The sequence below is a fragment of the Aythya marila genome (genome assembly GCF_965140915.1).
Source record: "Aythya marila genome assembly, chromosome: 14".
Classification (NCBI taxonomy): domain Eukaryota; kingdom Metazoa; phylum Chordata; class Aves; order Anseriformes; family Anatidae; genus Aythya; species Aythya marila.
This window is the reverse complement of record NC_139055.1, coordinates 12,569,740-12,590,917: the sequence shown is the minus strand read 5'-3', so window position 1 is coordinate 12,590,917 and position 21,178 is coordinate 12,569,740. Positions and strand designations below refer to the sequence as shown.

General features: G+C 40.4%; 1 protein-coding gene across 5 annotated transcripts in view; it reads left to right on the top strand.

Moving 5' to 3' along the window:
* The window catches only part of SGCD (sarcoglycan delta), a 293,057-nt gene that overhangs the window by 60,112 nt on the left and 211,767 nt on the right, over positions 1-21,178 (top strand). The window lies entirely within an intron of this gene.

Here is a 21,178-nt window from a genome sequence, read left to right as displayed (position 1 = left end):
GGACAAATGCTGAACTTTGGGGATATCTTGACCTTGTGGAGATCCACATTTTTTACTGGGCTGGAGCTAGATCTAAGAGCCAGCTGTTCTCAGGGGAGGTTTGCATCAGGAGATGGATTTCAAGTCTTATCTATGCTTGTTTCTCTCTGACTCCTCCGTGAGCTGCGCTGTACTACCGTGCGGTTGCTCTGACAGGCAAGATGGAGATTTTGTAATTAGGAGCTTTCCATCATATGGTGTCCCTGCTGCGTTTCATCCCCAGCTGTCTTCCCAGGGCTGAGGAAGCTCTGCTTTTACCATGCTTCACACAGTATTAAACTGTGTAGAAAAGGCTAAATATTGTAGGCCAGATGCTGCTTTCCCTTTGCCTTTTATCAGCCTAGAGAGTAATTTCACTCCTGGGATGGCACTTTGCTCGTGGTAACTGGTGCATGACTGCAAGAGGCTCCTGTTCGTCGGTCCTCCTGATCCTCTGGCACAGAGAGGACTCTTTGCAAAGGAATATTTCCATAGCGGGCAGGTGCTGTGGGACCACCTTTCCTTTTCCATTTGGACATTATTTTGGCTTGGATTTAATTCCAGCTGTAGGATGAAGGCAGACAGAAGTAGCGTTTTTCTTTCCAATAAATCTTTAAAATGTGAGTGACAATGAGATCTTTTATCACCAATGTGTTCTTTGACTGAAGCTAACCTCTTTGGGTATTTGTATAATAAAACTGAAGTTTTCTTCAGTATCCACAACACCAAGAGGCATTCTTTGAAGATGAACTCCTCCTACCCATTTTCCTGCTGCATTTCTATTTGCAGATGCTCCTTCCCCTTCTTTTATCCTGCGAGGGAGGAATTTTCTGAGCCTGAAATGAAGAAGCAGCCCCTGAGGGGACTTTGATACAGAGAGGTTACAACTCAGACAATAATTTGGGTCAATTTAAATGGCATGTGGGTGTGGGTTTAAATAAATAGCTTTAACCTTTAGCTAACTGATGGAACTGAAAATAGATACCGGGTTGGGCACATTGGAAGAGCTGCTTGTGAAATGTGTACCATTGCTGCCAGCATTACTTTGAATAAATAGATCACTCTTCAGGGCTGTCAAGCCAGCACCTTCACCGGTAAAAGGAAATGTGATTTTTTGTCGTCGTCTTCTTTTTAACTGGCAGCCAAGTCTAAAAGAAACTCTTACCCTTTTTTTTGATGGCTTTGCATTTACAAGCCTGTACTTTGTGATTTGCTTCCATCAACTGGACTTTTATAACATTTTTAGATCTTCACACTTATGTGTTTGCCCAGTTAAACCATTATGTAGGCTCTACTCTAAACAGTTATATCCTAAAGGAAAGTATTAGAACATGTGTTGATCATTACTGGGTATATTAATACCTTTTTGCAGCCAGGACCTGCATTTGTGAACTCCATTTTTTCTCTTATTTGTGGTTCAGGAGCTAGAGGAGAGGAGAATGAAATTATTTGATTAGTTTTTTGGCCAAAATGTGGTGGATATACTCCAGCTTAGTGGTAGTCCTCTCTAGGCTGAGCTCTATCACTGCTGTTGCTCAGATGGAGGGTGCAGAGTAGGGATGAGATCCTGTAGCTTTTGTCAGGAGAATAATATAAATTAAAAATAACCAGCACAACTCTTATGCTAGCATAAAAATGTGTATCCAAAGAAAAAATCTAAGTTCGGGTTCACATAAAGAACTACCAAGTTAAGATCTTGTAAAAGCAGTAAGGAATTCTTGGAGGAGTGCACGGATATTTTCATCTGCTGATTTGCGCCTGTGGTGTAAATGTAGGCGTGATAAAATATGCAGATAATATTTTGTAGTAACAATCTTCTGATAGATAATAACAGCAAAGAAAAATAGAGTTGTAAGCCTGTTGTGGGCTATGGTTTTAGTACCATTTCCTTCTGCAGGTTGCTACTACTGGCTATACCTGCTGTGAGAGGCAGATCCATAGTTAAAAAGCATGCCTAGGACAAACAAATGAATTGTCGCTTTTTTATACTTTTTATACTTTTTTATATTATATAGATCATTGCCCCATGTCAAACAGGGCAAAGCCTTGTGTTCTGTAAAGCATACATCAGTCTCGAACCTTAGTAACTGTGTCATACCATGGCAGCATGAAGTTCTGTGGGAAGATATTTTGGCATACATTTCCATAATAAAATACCTTAAATTTGCTTATGCAAAACAGATTGGAAGTGATTCACTAATGTGTGAGCAAATCTTGCAAGGAATCTCTTGAAAGAGCAGCAGATTGGTCATGAGCTTGTGATTTCATATTTTGTGGGTGTGGAAGGAGCTGTTGAGTTGCTGAGACTGGGGGACAAATTGCGACAAGGTGCCACCAAGGACAAAAGCTGAAGTCCAAAGGGTTCAAATTGACAGCAGTGAGACCAGTCAACGTATGATGGTAAGAATTAAAAGGGAGATGCATGAGAGGGGTAGCGAAAATTCTTCTTTTTCAGGTTATCTGCCAACTCTCTGTTTTATTCAGATCAAGAAAATAGCACAGGTGGTTTAGTTATTCATTCTATAGCTGTTTGCAGGGTTTCCTCAAACCATTCCCTGAAGCATCTGCTTTTGCCGCTGTCTGATTCAGGTTTTTGGTCTAAACAGAGCACTCATCTAATCTACTATGGCAGATTCCAAATTCCAAATACCACATAGCGTAATCCGTAAGGACACAGTGATATCCCCTGCAAGGTGTTTATCTTCCATGCCCTGGGCATTTTTGTGACTTCTCTTGGAGGCCTCTATGCTGCTTATCAGGGAAGGATTCAGGAATCTATACAACAAACAAATGCTGGCCAGAGCCAGCACTAAAGGCCAGCCAGTGCATTATCTTCATCAGCAAATCTGTAATAAAGAGTGATTGAGGTCAGTTTTTAACTTTTACCTGGTAATAGGAATATTAAACATGTCCTTAGGTGTATGTGCACACCCACCTGTGTATCCATGCAGGGGACTGTCTGCCATCTGCTTATATCAGAGGCTGTGTGTCTACCATGGACAGATGGAGGGCAGTTTGTCCGATACATAATATGGGCAGGTGTGAATTTTCAGTCATCCGTGGAGACTATAAACGCACGTGTCTATGTGGAGCTGTAATGAGTTAGCACAAGTATCAGGTAGGTGAATACTGAGGTATGCACCTGGGAGGAGCGAGGCATCCTGCACCTTCAAAGACCATCCTGGCTAAATCACTCAGCGCAGAAAGCAGCAGCAGACCTGCCCCCCGACACCCAGTGCTCAGGTTCGCCCCCTTTGCTCGCTGCAGAATGGGAAGGGTTTAGGAGGGAGGGAGTTGTTGGTTATTCATGTAACAATTTGTATTAAGTAGGCACTTTCTTGTGCTCTCCTTTTGATCCTTCCAGACACCCTAATTATGGATACAGCCTTAACAAGGATGATAAAGGGCCTCAGGGGTTATAAACCATGAGGAGAGGTTAAGAAAATTATGTTTATATGCATTAGAATAGAGGAGATTAAGAGGGGTTGTGACCAAGGTGTACAAAATCCAGAAGGTATTGAAGAAAAAATGATGCCACCAGAATATTCAAGAGAGAAACTGTGAAGAGAGTGGATGAGGAGGGCAGGTGGCAGCTTGGCTGGAATTGGTTTGGGGAAGTTTTTACAAGGGTCTTGTTTTCAGGAGGGACAATAAATTACACTAATCTATGGGAAGATGGTTTGGGACATAGATAAGGTATAGGCCAGAAATAAGGGATATGTCTTATAATTTATAACTTGAAGTATCAGAGCAGGTTGGCTTTGGGCAGAGGGTAATGAATTAGAAAAAGGATTTTTAGTTTTGTTTGGAGCTGTGCTTTTCAGTTTGTTGGAACTTAGTTTCAGATGCTAAATGTTAGAAGAGGGAAAACCCCATACTTTTCATATATGAGGATGCCTTTGCACAAATTTTTTACTTTTGCTGTAGAGCTGAGGCATTTGGGGGGGGGAGGGAGGGGAGGCAGTTCTTCGCAAAGGCTAGATAACTTGAGGGAGTTGCAAAGCAAAGGTATGAAATGCGATTTGTTCTTTCCCCTGTGCCCCCTCTCCCTGTGAGCTCTTCCTGGTGAGATTCCCATCCTGCCTCTCGCATCTGTAGCATGTTGTAGGGATGAATTCAAAAACTCCTGTGATGTTTTTGCTCAATTGTGTATGGCTACTACAAGTGTAAAGCAGGGGTAAACTGGCCACTAAAATTCAAGGGTGGTCTAGAAGGTACTTAGTCCTGCAAGTTTGTGACCCATTTTCTCAACGCCTTGCGTGGAGGAAAAAGTGGGGAAAAAAAAAAAAAAGTCCAATGGAGACTATTCAAACCTTTTACCCAATTGTACTTTAACTCACACATATATATTTCATGGCTGTACACAGCCCACTTCCCAAATTTCCTTTATTTAATATCTGATATGTGTTTCCACAAAATCCCATTGAAAATCTAAAGCCAAAGCTTTGCTACTCAAAAAAATGATGTAAGATACAATATTTCAATCAGTTTAGCTGAACATAAAATAAATTGCTAGCTCTTGGCCCTGTTAAGTGACTGCAGTCCAATAAGAGAAAGCAGTTATTCAGTTATTTTTGGACTATTTTTGTTAATGATTTTTTTTTGTTGTTTTTGTTTTGTGAAGGAGATTGCAGAGGTCGTTTGAGAAAATGCACTTAATCATGACTATGGAAGCTGGCAAGCTCCTGCCAAACTCATACAGGTTCTTGAGATTCATCCTAAAGTTAGCTAAAGCTGGTCTATTCAAGGCTAGTCTTCAGCAGTGTGTATGGGGTAGGCTCCTGGTTGGGTCAGGCACATGGGGACTGTGGGGCTAGGAAACCTGCATCCTCTCATCTGGTTACTTGCGCAGTGGTTCATTGGATGGAAATGTGGATGTTTGCTTGAATCACTGCACATGGAGAAGAGGAGGGGAAGGATTGAAAAACTGAAGTTTTTTTTTTGTTGTTGTTCAGCCTTTCCCTTTGTGCTGTTCAGTTCAGCTGTGCAGCACTTTGTAGGAAGGCAGATGTTGGCACAGTACAACATGTCTGTGTTGGAGCAGTGCATACAAAAGGCATATTATGGCTTCCAGAGTTCCTCTGAATCCAAAGTTTGTAGCCAAGCCCCTTCTGAAGTCCATACATCTCAACCTAAATCAGTCTGTAACTTAAAAGTCATAAGGAACTGGAAAGGCTGCACAAAGATATTTCCACTAATGTGAAATTGTACAAAACTGGCAAGCAAAAGATGTATAACTGAGAACAGCAATTGTGCTACTACATAGGCTAAAATCAGAAGGACTGAGAGGCAAAGTCATCTATAGCTATAAAGGGTTATGAAATGATTTACAAAAGCACTGGAAGTAAGAGGAAAGCAAAAGTCCATCAGTAGGAAAGGGAAGCAAATAATGGTCTAGACAGAGAAGGCAGAAATACCAAATGCCATTATTTTGCACTGCTCTTCACAGAAAGGTTAATAACTGTGTCAGAGCTATAAGAATGTTCCCTGTAACAAGGGGTTATGAGCAAAGGCAAGAACAAGATAAGGAGTATTTAGATAAGTGTGATATATTTGGGTCAGCGTGGCCTTCTGAAATGTACCCACAGAATTATTTACGATGACTCTCAGAAGCTTACAGAGAACAGGGCAATTGTCAGAAGTCTAGAGGAAGGCAAACATAGTACCTGTCATCACAGAGGACGGTGCGAAGGAAACAGAGGCTTGTAAATACCTAAAAAGATACAGAAAAAATTATCAAACTTGCAGCTACCCGTGAGCAGTGAATAATATCTAACATGCTTTATTAAGTCAAAACAAATGAAATTTCCTTCTGTGATTGGGTGACTCATCCAAAACAGAGGAAAGCAGAAGTGCTTTGTCTTTAGGTAGGTGTCTGATACCCTCTTAAGCACTCTTTTCTTATGAAAGTTGAGCTCAAACTTGTAGCTTTCAAGCTTTTTGATTAGTGAATCAATAGAAGCTTTTAGCAAAGATGCACACTCCTGGGTAGCAAGGAGTTCACTGGTCAGTATTTGTTACTGTCTACACACCTGACTTTAACAAAATATTTAAGTGCAGATATGTGCAGTGGCATAAATTCCTTGAGAGGGAGGGGACTGTGCATTAACATGTTTTAAATGTCTACTTTATAAATGCTTTCCCTTAATGAAAATTGCAGTGTACAGCAGTATACTCTTTGCTGTCTCTCCACCATTCCTTTCCCCAGGGTATTTACTATGAAAGAGTTTTGCCTTGAGCAATAGCCTGTACTGCAGTAGAGTATCACATACAGAAAAGTTACCTAACATCATACAGAAATGTAATAGCTGGGTGGAGGATGGGAATCTAGAAGTATGCCTTTAAAAAGTTGCCTTAAAGACAATTCTTTTTAAACATTTTTCAGGCTTTTGCATAAGGATTGCAGACTAGGTATTACAGCATCTAATATGAGCAGTGGATTTATGCTCTGTAATAAATGTATCCATAGGGTGCTGCGTTGTTGTTATGATAGTGAATTATAGTAAAATTAGGAGAATTAATAATGACCCAGCTGGAATAATTTAGCACTGTGATAACTAAACTCTAACCTAATGCTCAGTTCCAGAATTCACAGAACCATTTATAAAGAACACTGAATGCGAGTGTCTGAGGGGAATCTTCTATAGAAAACAAAGTGAGACCCTAATCATAAACAAATGCCATAGCACATCATTAAGAGGATTAAGTGGCTTGAAATTGATGTCTAAGGCATTTTGGTTTATTGTTGCTAAATATACCACATGCTTGACAGTCATCTCCTGTTCGCCACCCTTCTTCTGCTAGTTGTATGTCATGCAGTATTATCCGTGTTTACCAGGACTGCCTCGTACCAGGTCTTTATCTGTGAGGTTTTCTGCTTCATGCCAGGCCTGATCTGAATTTTGCAGTCTGATGTGTTGGCAGTGGTCAGTGCCAGCCCATTAATACCTTAATAGTGAGTTAGTGGCCAGTAAACACCGGGCTAAAAGCAAAATGGAAAAGCACAAGACTTCTTGAGTTTGCTAAATTTAGTTGCCTCCATAGTCTTTTGAACAGAAGGCTTGGGCTTTAGTTTGAAAAAACTTTTTTTCTAATAAATATATTACATTATAGTTAAAAATAAAAATAAAAAGTTCAAAAATAATTTAAAATTCAGTGAAACTTTACACAAAAAAAAATGAGTATTTCATTGACTAACTCATAATACCTTTCTGAATAATTAATATTTCTGAGACTTTTGTCTATTTATATATATGTTCTTTAAGTAACAAATGTTCATAAAATATCCTGAATTGGAAGGGATCCACAAGGATCATTGTGTCCAACTCCTGGCTCCACACAGAACCACCCAAAAATCAGACCATGTGTCTGAAAGCATTGTCCAAATGCTCCTTGAACTCTGGCAGGCTCAGGGCCATGCCTGCTGCCCTCAGCAGCCTGTGCCAGTGCCCGACCACCTTTCAGTGAACAATCTTTTCCTAACACCCAGCCTGAACCCACCAGTCACAGCTCTACGACATTCCCTTGGGTCCTGTCTCTGTTCACAAGGTCAAATGATGGGTAAAATAAATATATACATAAATAATATCCATAGGTAAAATTAATTCTCTTCTCTGCCCTACTTAGTGCTCCCTTGCTGTCATACCATTGGGCTGTGCTCTGTCAGGAGGAAGAAGCTGCTGATGTAGTTTAGACAAGTCAAATGTTTCTGAGGAGCAGCTTTATGATAGTGGAGTCATTGCATCTCTGCAAATGTCACCATGACGATCCTATCGGTCTGTTCAGGCTATCACTAAAAGCCTATGGAGAAGTGGGTTGCACTACCCAAACTCCTAGATAAATGATATAGCAAGGCAGGAGATAGGGCTGCCTCCACGGCTATTTAATATGCATGAGCTTGTTGTAGCCATGAGCCAAATGGGAAGTAGGACAAACCCTGCAATGCTGATTGAAATCGCCCAAAAGTTAATGGGGAGTCTTGCATTGATGACAGCAGCCTTTTGATCAGGCCTTACTAAACAGGGTGCCATGTGTGTGCTCGTGCAAGAGGATAAAGGGAAAGTACATAAGCAGCCAGATGGAGATCTGTGCACAGAGACTGAGGGTAACACAGCCTGCACCCGCACTGCACCCATCTCGTCAGTACAGGGCTGACAGCAGCAGCCTGTCACACAGCACGGCTCTGGGATGTGAGCAGGGAATCCTTCTGGTTCCAATCGGTGTAACATGTTCACCTGAAATACCACCACTTCATTTTCTGGGGGATATTGAATTAAATTGTCAAAAAATGTCTCTTGAGGGTCACAGGTTGGATTTTGGAGTTAACAAGTTCTTCGCTATCTTGCAGGTTCTTACCACTTCTGTGAAGGAGCTGTCTTGCACCCACTCAGTGCACTGCTGTACTGAGTTGTGTTTCTTTTATGTTTAGAAAAAAATGTCACTGAGATACACTTGCATGTGTGCTCTGGTGATGTACAGTCAGTGTTCTGTGTGATTTCACAAAAGGCAAATGTTGGATGATCCTTGTTGTGATCTGTTTTATTTTGATGCAAACTAATGCCTGGATAAAGAACTCCCAAATTTTCAGTTAAGGGTGTTTTTTGTTTTGTTTTGTTTTTGTTTTCATTTGTTTTGTTTTGTTTTATCAGTTTTATTATCAAAAAAACAAGCATAAGTCCTGATTCCAGTCTCTCCGTATGAGATATTGACAGCTTAAGCCTGCTGATCGTTCCCTGAGGCTGAGGACCCCGTGTTCTCTGCTCCTGGCTCTACCCTTGGCCTGCAGGCAGCTGCAGAGGAATTGCAGGAAGAAATTAAGGGCAGTAATGTTTTCAGCCGTGGTTTGACCCATTCCATCTCATGTAAGATGGATTGTATGCTAAATCCACTGACCCATTGCCTCTCTTTCTGGGATGCTTCTGTGCTTCCTTCACAGCCCAATTACACCACTGTTGGAAGTTTAGACTGTAATTTAGAATTAATCATCCCATTTTGAGGACGCCCACATAAACAAATATTGACTACAGTAGTCACTGTCTCTGTGAACACTGTCTCAGAGTTGTCTCTTTTATTCAGTTTATTTATGCACTCTGCAGACCAATTATTAGTAGGCCTCAGTCAGAGAATGTCCACGGAAGCATGAGCACAACTGAGGAGCTCAGTAGCCCGTTGTCTCGTGATGATGGCTTTGCCACAGCACCTTTTTAGTAATCCAATCACCCTCTGGGAAAGCCACATGTTTAAGGAAAGAAGAGGTATCTGCTTTGTGCCAGAGTGGGAAGACATTGCCAAATGGAATTAAAATTTCCATCTAGACAGCAATCAAAATTAGCCTTTCATCATGCATTAAGGTAACACTCAAATTGTTCTGTAAGCATTAGTAACCTAATTGTATTATTTTGGGATACATGCATAAATAAACATTGAATATATTAGTTACCTTGTATGTAGAAATGAAACTAAATTTGTTAGTGAAGATGGAGACTCCTCACTACTAGGTATTGCTTCTTAATAGTCCTGCTATTCATGGGATGGATTATTTGGGATTCATGCTGTGGGATGGATTATTTGAGTTATTGTTTCCCTTTTTGGTTGATTTAACCCAATGTATTCCTACATTTGGTGAGCATTTAAACGACTAGGCAAGATGCAATCTTCATAAATTATTACAGACCAGTGGAAGTCTATCACATTGCATATAGGATTTTGAGTACAGAGTAATGAAAGATCTTGCTCTGAGTCAGAACTGGCATCTTTATCAAGAAAAAAGTCTTTTAAAAATAATATGTGTAACAGACTATAAATGAATGTATATCAATACAATCCATTAAATACATGCAACCTGCTGAGATATGGCAGTATCATTCCCGTATAAATCAGTTCATAAACTCGTTTTTAATTTTTTTTTGGCAGAGTTATGAAGCCAATTAGCTTGGTAATAAATATTCAGCTTTAATGGGCAAGTAAATAATTAATGTTATTGCCTTTGTAAATTTAGCTTTTCAGTTATAAATTAACATAATTAAGAGTAATGTTTCAGTATGCATTTTACCAGCCAAATCTAAATCAAGCAATTAAACTGTAGGTTTTCCACATCAAATGAGTTGCATTTATAATGATACAAACTGCAGAAGTAAATTTGTTTTTCATGGTCAGATTCATTACAAAAACATGAAGGAGAATATTCTGTAGGAGATGTAATCAAGTATATTATTTGAAGAACCATTAATATATACTTTAACTACTTTTTGTTGTCCTTCCACAGTAAAATAGAAAGGGGAAAGCACACTTCCCATCAGTCTCTGGCACTGGGATAATTGTCTGGGTGTAATTATAACGCTCACTGAAAAATGGTTATTGCTGAAGAACTGTTGTCACATCTCTTTGTTGAATTGATTGCAAATATGCAAGGTATGGATTTGAAAAGATAAAAATTGCTCTGTAGTCATTAACTTCAAAAGCTCCAGGCTGACTGAGACCAGCTGGGAGTTTGATCGTACCTCCTTCCCCCACCCCGCTTTGTATTGCTTCTTACTTTCTGTGATGTGCATGTGCCACCCTCCTGTGCCATTCCTCAAACTTAGTGAGCAACCAAAGCAGTAATGCTGTTCTTGGGGAGAACAGATGGGTTAATAGGAACATATAACTATTAGCATTTCTAATTGGGATGCAAGTCAGAGCTGCTGAAATCCAGCCCTTTCAGCAGCTGCTACAGAAGAGCAAAGCACGAGGCTGTAGCTTCAGGTGGGCTCAGGAGGTCACAACGCGATTTCTGAAGTTGCATTTGAGGAGTGGTGAGGGTATGTCTGAAGCCACAAAGCTCGTGAAAGCTTTCAAGCTTCTGGAACATCAGACAGTATGAACTCAGGCCATTCTCTCTCTCTCTCTCTCTCTCTCTTTTTTTTTTTTTTTTTTTTTTTTAATGTAGAATTGCAGAACAATTCTATTTCTGTGAATGGTACCAGCTTGTGACTTAAAAATACTTTTTTTTGGGTGGAAACAGGAAATATCCAGGAGAAGTGACTCTAAAGCACATGCCATGCATGTGTAACCACATGCATGCATCCTCACAGAAAAACTTGAAGTTTGAAAATATGTCTTGAGTCAAACAAGGCCTGAAAGCCCCCACTGAAGCAGCAGAGATATAGACGTTTCTAATCTTGCAGGCTCCGCAGATTGCAATTTATCATGGGCTGAGCAGTCTATTTATAGCTCTTCAAAATGTTTCTGAGAGCAACATTTCGCAAACTGCCAAAAGTTTGCAGGTTTGTAATGAGAAGAGTTTCTTGATGCACAGGCTTGCCCACATCCAAACCTGTTCATTGACATTTCTAAAAGCTGTGATTTCATAGTCATTTTATGTCCCATAACCCAGGGGGCAAATTTATCACTGGCAAAAGCCTACTGAAGTCGGCGAAGTTACACCAGAGATAAATTCAGGTCAATGAACGTCGTTTTAGTGTTGTTCAAACTGTTTGCGGTGCTATGCAGATAGATGGCTGTAGGCTTTTTTTGCTGTATCCAATTGTTTAAGGGTGAGTGGACTGAAAAAATTTATCCTTGAGCTGAATTTCTGCTAATTGATTTATACATGCAGAACTGCAGTGCAGTTTTGACAATGTTATTTTGGGTTTTAGAAGGACTTAAAAAAAAAAAAAAAAAAAAAAAAAAGGCAAAGCACACTAAATTCTCTTGCCTTATATCTACAGGATCATATTTCCAAAGAGATTTTAAATGAACATAGTCACTTGCTGGGTATAAGAGTTTGGGAATATAAGCGCCTGATGGCACAGACAGTTATCCTGCAAGCACAATTAACTCGGTGTAAATGTGCATCTATAGCAGGCAATCGGTGATAAGGCAGATTTCTGTTTCAAACGCTGCACTGTGCTGAATAATTGTCAGCTGTATTTTGTAATTATTCCTTGTTAATGCCTAGATGCAGAGGCGTTCAGGTGCATTGTATTCTTTCTATGGTGGCTAATGGGTCTTTTCATCTGATGTCAGGCTTTACCTGGACCCTGTAACATATTTCTGGCTGGGGTCTGCTAATAAACTACTTCAGAGTCAGCAGTCTTGAGCTGTGTCTGAGGAGAATTCAGCATATTTTGTAGCAAGGTTGCATCTGATAGTCTACTTCTAGCTGCTTTGGTTTTCAGCACAAAAAGAAAGATTGCTCTAAGACTACTGAGAGCCTAATGAGATTGAAGGCAGGTCAGGTACTTGCTGTTCAGGCTGGTTCAGCCGTGCGGTCTGCTGGATGCTGTATTTGTGCTCCGTTCATTAAGCCTTGCAGTGTGCCGAGGAAAGCAGCTTCTACCAACTTGAAGCAGTGTGACGCTGCCTTATTTTATGGATGAATGAGAGTATTTTGGTTAGTTTGGAGACTTGCTGGAAAAGTCCATCTAACCTGCCTCCGGGAGCAGACAGCGGGAGGTGTTTACATGGGTAAGCTCTGAAGATTTTTCTCATGTTGGAGGCAGGGATGCCTCCAGTGCCAATACTGGATTGCTCAGCACTTTGCACTCATTATTGAAGCTTTTCTTTAATTCAACATGTAAGAGTAGGTGGTCTGATTGGGAAGCTGTAGACTAGAGCAGTGTGTGTGCTTGGAAAACGGAGAGGGCATTAAGGAAGTCCTAGTTTGCAATTACAGGTGTATTGGTGGCTGTGCACCAGAAGGTCCAGTTCTGGGGCTAGCAAGTACTCCTGTTTCTTTACGGTCCTTTTAAACTTGTATCAGCTTTCTTCAAACTCTCAACACTTCACCTAGAAAACTCTGACGTCCTCCTGCAGCCCCAGGTCTGCTCTGGCCTCTCCTTGCCTCTCTGGAGCACTCACCCAGCCCTCCTGGTCCTTGTCAGCCCCTGCAGGCACCCTTTCCTCCTCCCTGATGCTCCAGCAGACCTCTGCATGCCCTCTTCAGTATCCTCCTGGCTCTGTCCTTTTTGTACTAGTTGCTGAAATTAAAGCACTTAAGAGCTGTAGAGATTTAGCAGGCTTTTATGCGGGTTTCCAGCTCGAGTTGAGGTTATTTTTCTTCAAATATATGATCCACCTTGGATAAGCTACATTTCAGGAGTTAGTATGGTGTTTTTCAAGTGTCAGTGAATTTGATATACTTTGCAGGCTAACATGTCAGATCTGTGCAGTAAATAAGGCTGCCTTTTTGTGTCATTTATGAACTTGGTTGACTCTTACTTTTCCCTTAGGTTGTAGCAGTGTAAAACCAGAAATGAGGGGTGTGACTTTCAGAGTGAGAGCACATTGTGTACAACTAATTTATCAAACAAAACTTTTCAAAGTTGGAAAAGTGGTTAAAAACTATTGTTTTTACTAACATAACTAAACTTGGCTGAATGTGTCAAAGGAGAATCACACTGTGGACTCTCAGCAAAAGCATCAGAATTTGATGCTCTGTGTGGATTTTAAAATCGAAAAGTGAGAAGAATAATCTGAATTTATAATGGAAATCCCTGCTCAGATTCCAGGCTGACAACTGACTGACAGCTGTGTGTCCTCTAGGTGCCACAGAATCCAATATATTTATATTTTCTCAAACATTTGACATACCAGCTTATCCCAATATGTTCCACAGAGATAAACAATAAAGTTACAGTTAAATAAATAACTTCAGAGATAAGCAACTTTAGCAAAGGACGAAAGGCTTGCTTAGCAATGACATTTAACAGGAGCTGGAGATATGCATTTACTTATTCATTCTCCAACAATTAAAAAAAAAAAAAAAAAGAGAGAGGAAAAATGGCAGTAATACAAATCAGAGGTCTCTTCAGCATGACAGATTAGGACAGCAAAACAGTGACTTCTTATGACCAGTCTTAATGCAGGCTAGTAATAAATCTCACAATTCCAGTGAGAGCAGGGTGAGGACAGTGCCAGGACTGTTGGGAAATTTCATCTGCACTATTATAAAGAGAGTCCTGGGAAGAATAAATAAATAAAAGTGAAAGCATGTCTGAAGGAGATACAAAGAAGTCAGCCATCAGTTTTGGGTGGCAAAATGAAAATAGACTGAGTTGAAATGAGATTAAAGTTCATAGTGGTCAAGCTAATACTTTTGCTACAGAGAAAGAGAAGTACAGTATGTTTATAAAAAGCTTATGCCGTAATGCCCTGATCCTGTAATATGATCCACTTATATGCTATCAGCTGTGGTAAAGAGATCCAAGGGTATTTGAATCTTCTAGTAATAAACAGCATTCCTCATCCTGGTGCTCAGCTCTATTACAGTCTACTGCAAATGCCCCAGCAGAGTCTCTGTACACTAACTTGGTGCAGTGCAAGTTTATTTTGGAATGGATCCAAAAATAACATCTTTTCCCTTGTTAACATAATTTGTTTTACCTTTTGGCATATATTGACAAACATTTCCCTTGGGACAGTTGGGGATGTCACAGCACATCCCACCTCCGCAGCCCTCTGGATGCAGAGTGAAGCCCTCATCCTGGTCGCTTGTGAGCCCCGGGAGGAGAGGCAGCAGAAGAGGAGATATCTGCGCCGTGGTGGCACACAGTCTGTCCCAGGCATGAGGAAAGAGGAGATAAGGGAAAAGAAAGGCACTGGCTTCACTTTGTCAGTGAATTAAGGGCTCTGCCATACTAAATTTGGAAAGGAAGCCTTTTAGCATGCTGGAAAAAATAAATAAAATTAAAAAAAAAAATGCTGGTATAGCGCAGTTCAGCTGGAGAAACATGCTTCGCGTTTGCTTTGAATAGACCTGATGGAGCCACTTACATCACACATGAAAGTAAGGCTATCGGTTTAAATGTGATACCAAGACTATGACATATTTGTTTGCTAGTTACACTCCCATTTTAAGCTTGAGTAAGAGGAAATCCAGTTAGATACTGCTGTATTGACAAAGGCTGTACCACACAGTGCCTCTGAGAGAAACCTGTCGGCTCCTTCTTGGCAGAACTGGCTTTATTTCATTATTGAAATATTTTGAATAATAAGTGCAAGCTGTTTGGTACTCATTCTGTCCTAAATCCAGAAAATCAGTTAAGCATTGCCCCACTCCCCCAAGAACATGCAGTCATTTGACAAGGACAAGTGCATTGCTGGAACTTTGTCCTTACTTTTCATTGAACTGACAGAAGAAACAATCTCACAGGAGAGCAGCAGTACAAGGACAGATGTGAATGTAAGCACTTTCCAGCATTGGTAGCCCAAGAGATATTATTTTATACTGTAACCAGACTGTAGGAGTAGTAGTAAAAGTAATAATAATAATAAAATAAAAAACCTTAATGGTGTAATGCAGTGCTAGCAGCTAGACAGTTAGACAGTAGCTTGTAACTTAATGCTTTTGAACATGAGTAGCAGCCTTTGTAAACAGATTTTTTCTTCAAGATGCACATTTTATTTCAAAAGGGAAATATTTCCACTGTGTATCTGGATTTCATTTTCAACAATTATTTACTCTTATGCAGCAGTAGCAGCAAGACTTGTGCAGATTTTAGCGTTTTACTTTTGTACCTCATCACATTAATACTTATTTCTTCTTTCCCTGGATACCTTTATTTTTCAGTTAGATGACAAAAACAAACAAAATAAAAACACATCATATAATTATATTAATTTCACTCAATGTATTCTCCATCTTGTCACTACCTGCACTCTTTCATTGAGTTATCTTCTTCAGGAAGCCCATCACACCACCAGCCTCCACCAAATTTCTAAATCATGGGTGTTATCACCTGAATTGCAGTTCTGCTATTTCACTATTTGTTTTCTTGGCAGGGAAGGAAAAAAACTCAAAGCAGCTGAGTGCCAGTATTGCTGGCAACTTCTGTTTTATTTATGTTTTGTACTGAGCCATCGTGAATGACAAAGTATGTCTGGGGACACGGTCGTGGGCAATGCTCTAAGTGTTAGAGTTGGAAAGGTGCCATAGTTGCATTGCTACCAATTTTTTACCATTAGCCTTCCGGAAAGAAGGATTCAAAGTCTCATTTTATTCTCTTATTCACCAGTGTCACCTCTACACTAAATTAATGTAAGATCTTTACCAGAGATGGAGCTGACAGGATGAGATGTTGATCCTACAGCTTCCTTGACGTGGCAAGAGCAGAGAAACAAATCCTATAAAACATAGAAGCCAGCCTCCCTTAGCTTTGAGCTATGAGGAGTCATGGGCATCCTTTGAGATAGTCAAATACCCTTCCTTTCAGCTGAAGCCAGTGAATGTGTTGGGAGCATTTTAAGCCATATTGTCCTGAAGCTCTCTAGGAAACAGTGAGCTTGATCCCGAAGACAGGGCAAAATGCAGCAGCTGTTACTTGGCTGTACGGGGGCTAATGTCCAAGGCTGTAATTAGAAGATATATCTGCTAATGAATTGTTGTAATCCCCTGCTGTGTTCTAAGTCTGCTGTGGGATCTTTTTCTTGCACTTACAGAAGATGCTGACCTTGTTAAATATTTAGCAATAAAAATGTGTTTTTTCCCTGCCTGTTTCACAACCTTTTTTTCTGGCTCTACCAGCTCCCCTGTATTAGTTTTGCGTGTTTGCCCAGGTGTAGCTCTAGGGAAGGAGGGTATTTACAAGAGTGCATGTGCTCGTGCTGCATATGCCTGACTGTTGCACGTGTCTGCATGGCTGTACACATGCACAGAGTTTTGATTTCCTAATGTCCACACTACAAGTAAAAGCCAAAAGAACTTTAATATTTAAGCAAGGAGATACAGTTTCAATTATTTTTAAGTCATCACACTCCTTAAATATTTAATCTTTCCCAAGCCCAACTAATTTCTTCAATTGCAGTTAGGTAGGTTGCAATTAATTTTTGATGAGACAAACTGATACTAATTTGAATATCTACTATACTGTAAGATTTGTTTGCAAATATGTTGTTCAGCTTTCAGATACTGCTTTTTTGCCCTATAAAAAGCTGCAAATTCTCACTAATATAGTCACGTCTGGCCATGAGGCCTGTACCTTGAGCTGTATGATGCCCAAACACAAGGATGACTGTGCTGGGTCAGATAAAGGTCCAGCCGGCTCCTGTCCTCGTCTTGACAGTGATCAATAGCGGACGTCTAAAGAAGAATATAAGAGCAGGACAAAGGTATAGCAAGGCTTCCTTTGAGATAGTCTCCCGTCCATCATCGATTCGTGGTCAGGGAACATTTCAAGGTAGAAGTGGCGTCTTCAAATTTAATATTTGAGCTGATTTGTTACATCTAAAGTGTATGGTTATTTTGTATAATTCATGCTTTTTATCAGTAAAGGACTGAAGTTCCTCTAAGGGAAATACTGTCTTTTTACTGGAAAACTGTCTTGTCTGCCTTTCTGATTAATGAGAACATTTATATGCCTGCTTTTGTAGCTTGAAGACTGATTCGATGCATTTAACTATGTTAATTTAGGAATGTACCAGAATATTTAATTTAGGGTTCCTGAAACCGAATGTAAAACTCTGAATTGGTGGTATAACAAAAGTAATTTGTAGTTTGTCAGTAGCTACCTCCACACATCTGATCGAAGGAGAATGGGGGTGGTATTAAATTTTAGAACAAAAAAGCAAATTGAAATGTGGGACTTCTAGTACATGGGGCATTTCTGTGTGATTTCAGATTGAAGCAATGCCAAATTTCCTGTATCTCCTGTGAACCACCCATCAACAGCTACCTTTACAGACATTTATGTGTATAAACGCATAAAATACATTTTGGATTAGAATCTTTCACTTTTTACCTTTGAAACAAAGTTCCTGCAAGCTACAGCAGCTGCAGACTGGAACAAACATTTGTCAGCAGGGATGACGGTGTCTGCCTCACTCTCCATCCATCACTCTGGGCTCGGGCAGTGGCTATCAGGACGGCTGCTTGCTAGAGCTGCCCAAAGTCAGAGATCCAAGGAACAGCTCAGGAGCTGTATGCTGCATTCTCTGGTTCCTGGCTTCCTGTTCTATGGTTTCCATGCACTTTAAATTTACTGTTCAAAAGCATTTGTCATCGGATGGAAGCCTTTTAAATTGGCAAGAAAACTTCATTGGGCCTTAAAATTGTGTGATACTGACATGGAAAAGAGAAACTTCTTTTTGGTTAATCTGATTTATATATATATATATATATACACACACACACACACTTTATTTCATTTTATCTGGTGCTGTTTTAGCAATAGTGATGCTCGGTGGTCATGAAGACTGCAACATCCACATCAGTATCAATTCATCGAGTCACAAAGTAAAAAAACACAACTGACTTTTGATAAACTTTTATAAGAATGAAATTTCTATTCTGCCAGTGATTAACTCCAAGGTCCAGATGTAGCAACTAAATTAAACTGATGGAAACAATTTCTCTGATTTGTGCGTACCTACTGGTGTTTAAGTGGTGCCACAGCTCATCAGTGATCATTCCTCTCTCAGAAAAGAAAAAAAAAATTGAGTCCTTAACCCAGAGAGTGGGAAGGAGACCTGAAATAGGGTAACATCCTCAGCGTAGGTTTTGTTTTTTAACTTTAGCCCTGCTTACTGTCCTTTTGTTGGACACTGATTTTACAGATCTCTAGTGAACCCAAAACTTGGCACTTTACTGGAATTTTCAGGTTATCTGAGCTTACTCAGAGGAGGGGAAGAGCGGCAGACAGCATTGGAAGGACGAGTTGTCCACGAATGCAGGTGCAACCTTGTCCTAGTGAATACCAGTCTGTAGCTACTGAGTTTGCTGTGAACTGTACCAACTTTCCACCACAATCGTTAACTCCACTCCTACACCTTACTGCTCACAGGAGCCCTGGCCACAGTTTTTATTTAGTTAAGTTGTACCGCAGGGGTGAGCGATGTCTGTAAAAAATACTTGTATTGGAGGGATGGAATCAGTGCACAGTCACTGCATTTTATTGTGACTGAAGTTGTTTTTCCCCATCATCTCCCTAACTCCTGTTATTTCCCAACCTCCAGCATCACAGAACATCAGGATTACTCCTGAATTTCAGACTGGCTCAGACAACTATTTGGCTGGAATCTGCAGCAGTATTTTCCAGCTCACTGCTGCTGCTGTGCTCTCATTCCTGTAATGGTAGTGGTTACAAGTGAGGGAAGCTTTCTTCTTCTTTTTCTTTTTTTTTTTTTTTTCCTTGTCTTTTTTTTTTTTTTTTTTTTTTTCCTGGTCTTTGCCAAGAGCTGAAAGTGCACTCTCCTGCCCGTGCTGTAATTTATGATCCGCCCAGCAGTGCAGGAATTCAGAGAGCACAGAAGGTCTAAGTGCATGCATAGCAGCTTATTAAGGCAATGTGCCAACTTCTAACCAAAGGGATTTGCTTCAGATGAGAATTGGCAAACTGTTCTAAATAGGAGCTTTCAAAAACACATCTTTTCCAACCTGAGACCAGGCTCCTGCACTCAGTTTGCAATGATGATCTAGTCCTATTACCGGTTCTTCTACTTTTCAGCTCAGATAATGCTGTAGGAAATGCACAAAATGTAGAACTGATTTTTTTTTCATGATTTTTGTGATACATTTTTATGAAGAAAAATGAAAAAAAAAATAGTTGTAAATGTGGTCCTCAGACAGAAAGCCCTTGAAAGCAGTAGAATCAGGTCTTGCTGCTACCTATGGGTCTGCTATTGCCCATAAGTCTTTCGGGAACCATTTCAGTCAGCAGTCTGATTTTTCATATGTCTTTTGCAACTAAAGGCTTTACAGTTAGCCTGGAAGAGGACAGGAACTGTGAACTCCACTTTTTTTCCTTCATGTCTGAATTCAAGAGACGCAGAAGACTTGAAAACGTGTGCCAAGAAATTTGCTCTGCTTCCCGCCTCCTGTTGTAGGTATCTCACAGGCTGCTCCATATACTTTTATGTATGAGACATAGCATAAACCATTTGTCTAAGGTCCAGTGAAGTAATTAGTGCTAAATGAAGTGACTATACTTGGCTGTTCTGATCTGTGTGACCATGATAGCTATCATGTATATCAGTATACCTTTGGTAAAATAAATTAATAAAATATTGATAATGATTTTAAAAATGTAACATGATGCTAACTTTAGGTATGGGCAGTTTTGCACACTGATTAGTGAAATATTCTCTATTGCAAGCCCCCAGACTGACTGGGATTTCCAGCTGTAACCTGTTCCTGAGTTCAGGATTTTTTGTGAAGAAAAAAATTACATTTTTTGTAATGGGACTTTGTGGTATTTCAAGCTGTCACGGGCTTTCTCCTGTTTAGGAGACCTCTGAGGAATAAATGTCTCCTTATCTTTTTTTTTTTTTTTTTTTTTTTTTTTTTTTTCTCCCTTCTCTTCTTTGCGTGTTTCTAAGCAAATTAGAGTCTGACTATGTTCATGGCTGCTGTGTTGAGCTGATGTTAGACAAATAATCTCTGAGCCTTGTTTATGGACACAAAACACCTGGCACTTCCACTTGTCACTCAGAGCTGTGGCTGTGCCCTTGAGAAGGCAGCCCCAACTGCCCGGGGGTGATCCCTTCCTTCCTCTTCTTCATCACCTGTGCTTTTCCTCCCTTGGAGAGCAGAGCAGGAAGAGGACCCTGACCCTGGCACTTCTGGAAGGGCTGTATGGCAAGCTGAGGCCAGCCAAAGCAGCCAGGGGACAGGGACCGAGGTGAGCTTCCTGGGCAGCTGCAGTCCAACAAGTGAATTGCTTGCCAGCTAGTCAAGGGGCCAGATCCTGCTCTTCATTTGCTCCTCACCTGCTTTGTGCAGTTCTGCCTCATCTCACTTCGCAGGCCATATCGGCTATCCGAGGGAAGAACAATCCTTTGAATATTTTCCCACGTGCCAGAGAAATTAGGGGTGACTAATACGTGGCAGCAATGAACATACAGATGTTTGAACTTCTCAGTGCTTCTCCAAGGTTTTTGTGTGCTGATCGTATTGTTTCAAGGTGGTTGTGTTCAGTGATGTTGAGCTAGAAAACATGGTGATATTGAGCTCTCACCCTCCCAGAAATCCTTAGGATGTTTTTCTGTCTCTGACAATTGGTTTGGAAACAGAACTTCAGGAACATGTTGCTGAGGGTTGGGCTGACAGCCGCTGCTTCCCATTGACTAAAAGACCTAATGTAATTGCCTGATTGAGAGCTTTGAATTTCCTGAATGTGAGCCATTTTAACAGTACAAAGTATTAAGACTGAGGCTGTATCCATGCTTTTAATATGAAAGTTCTGTT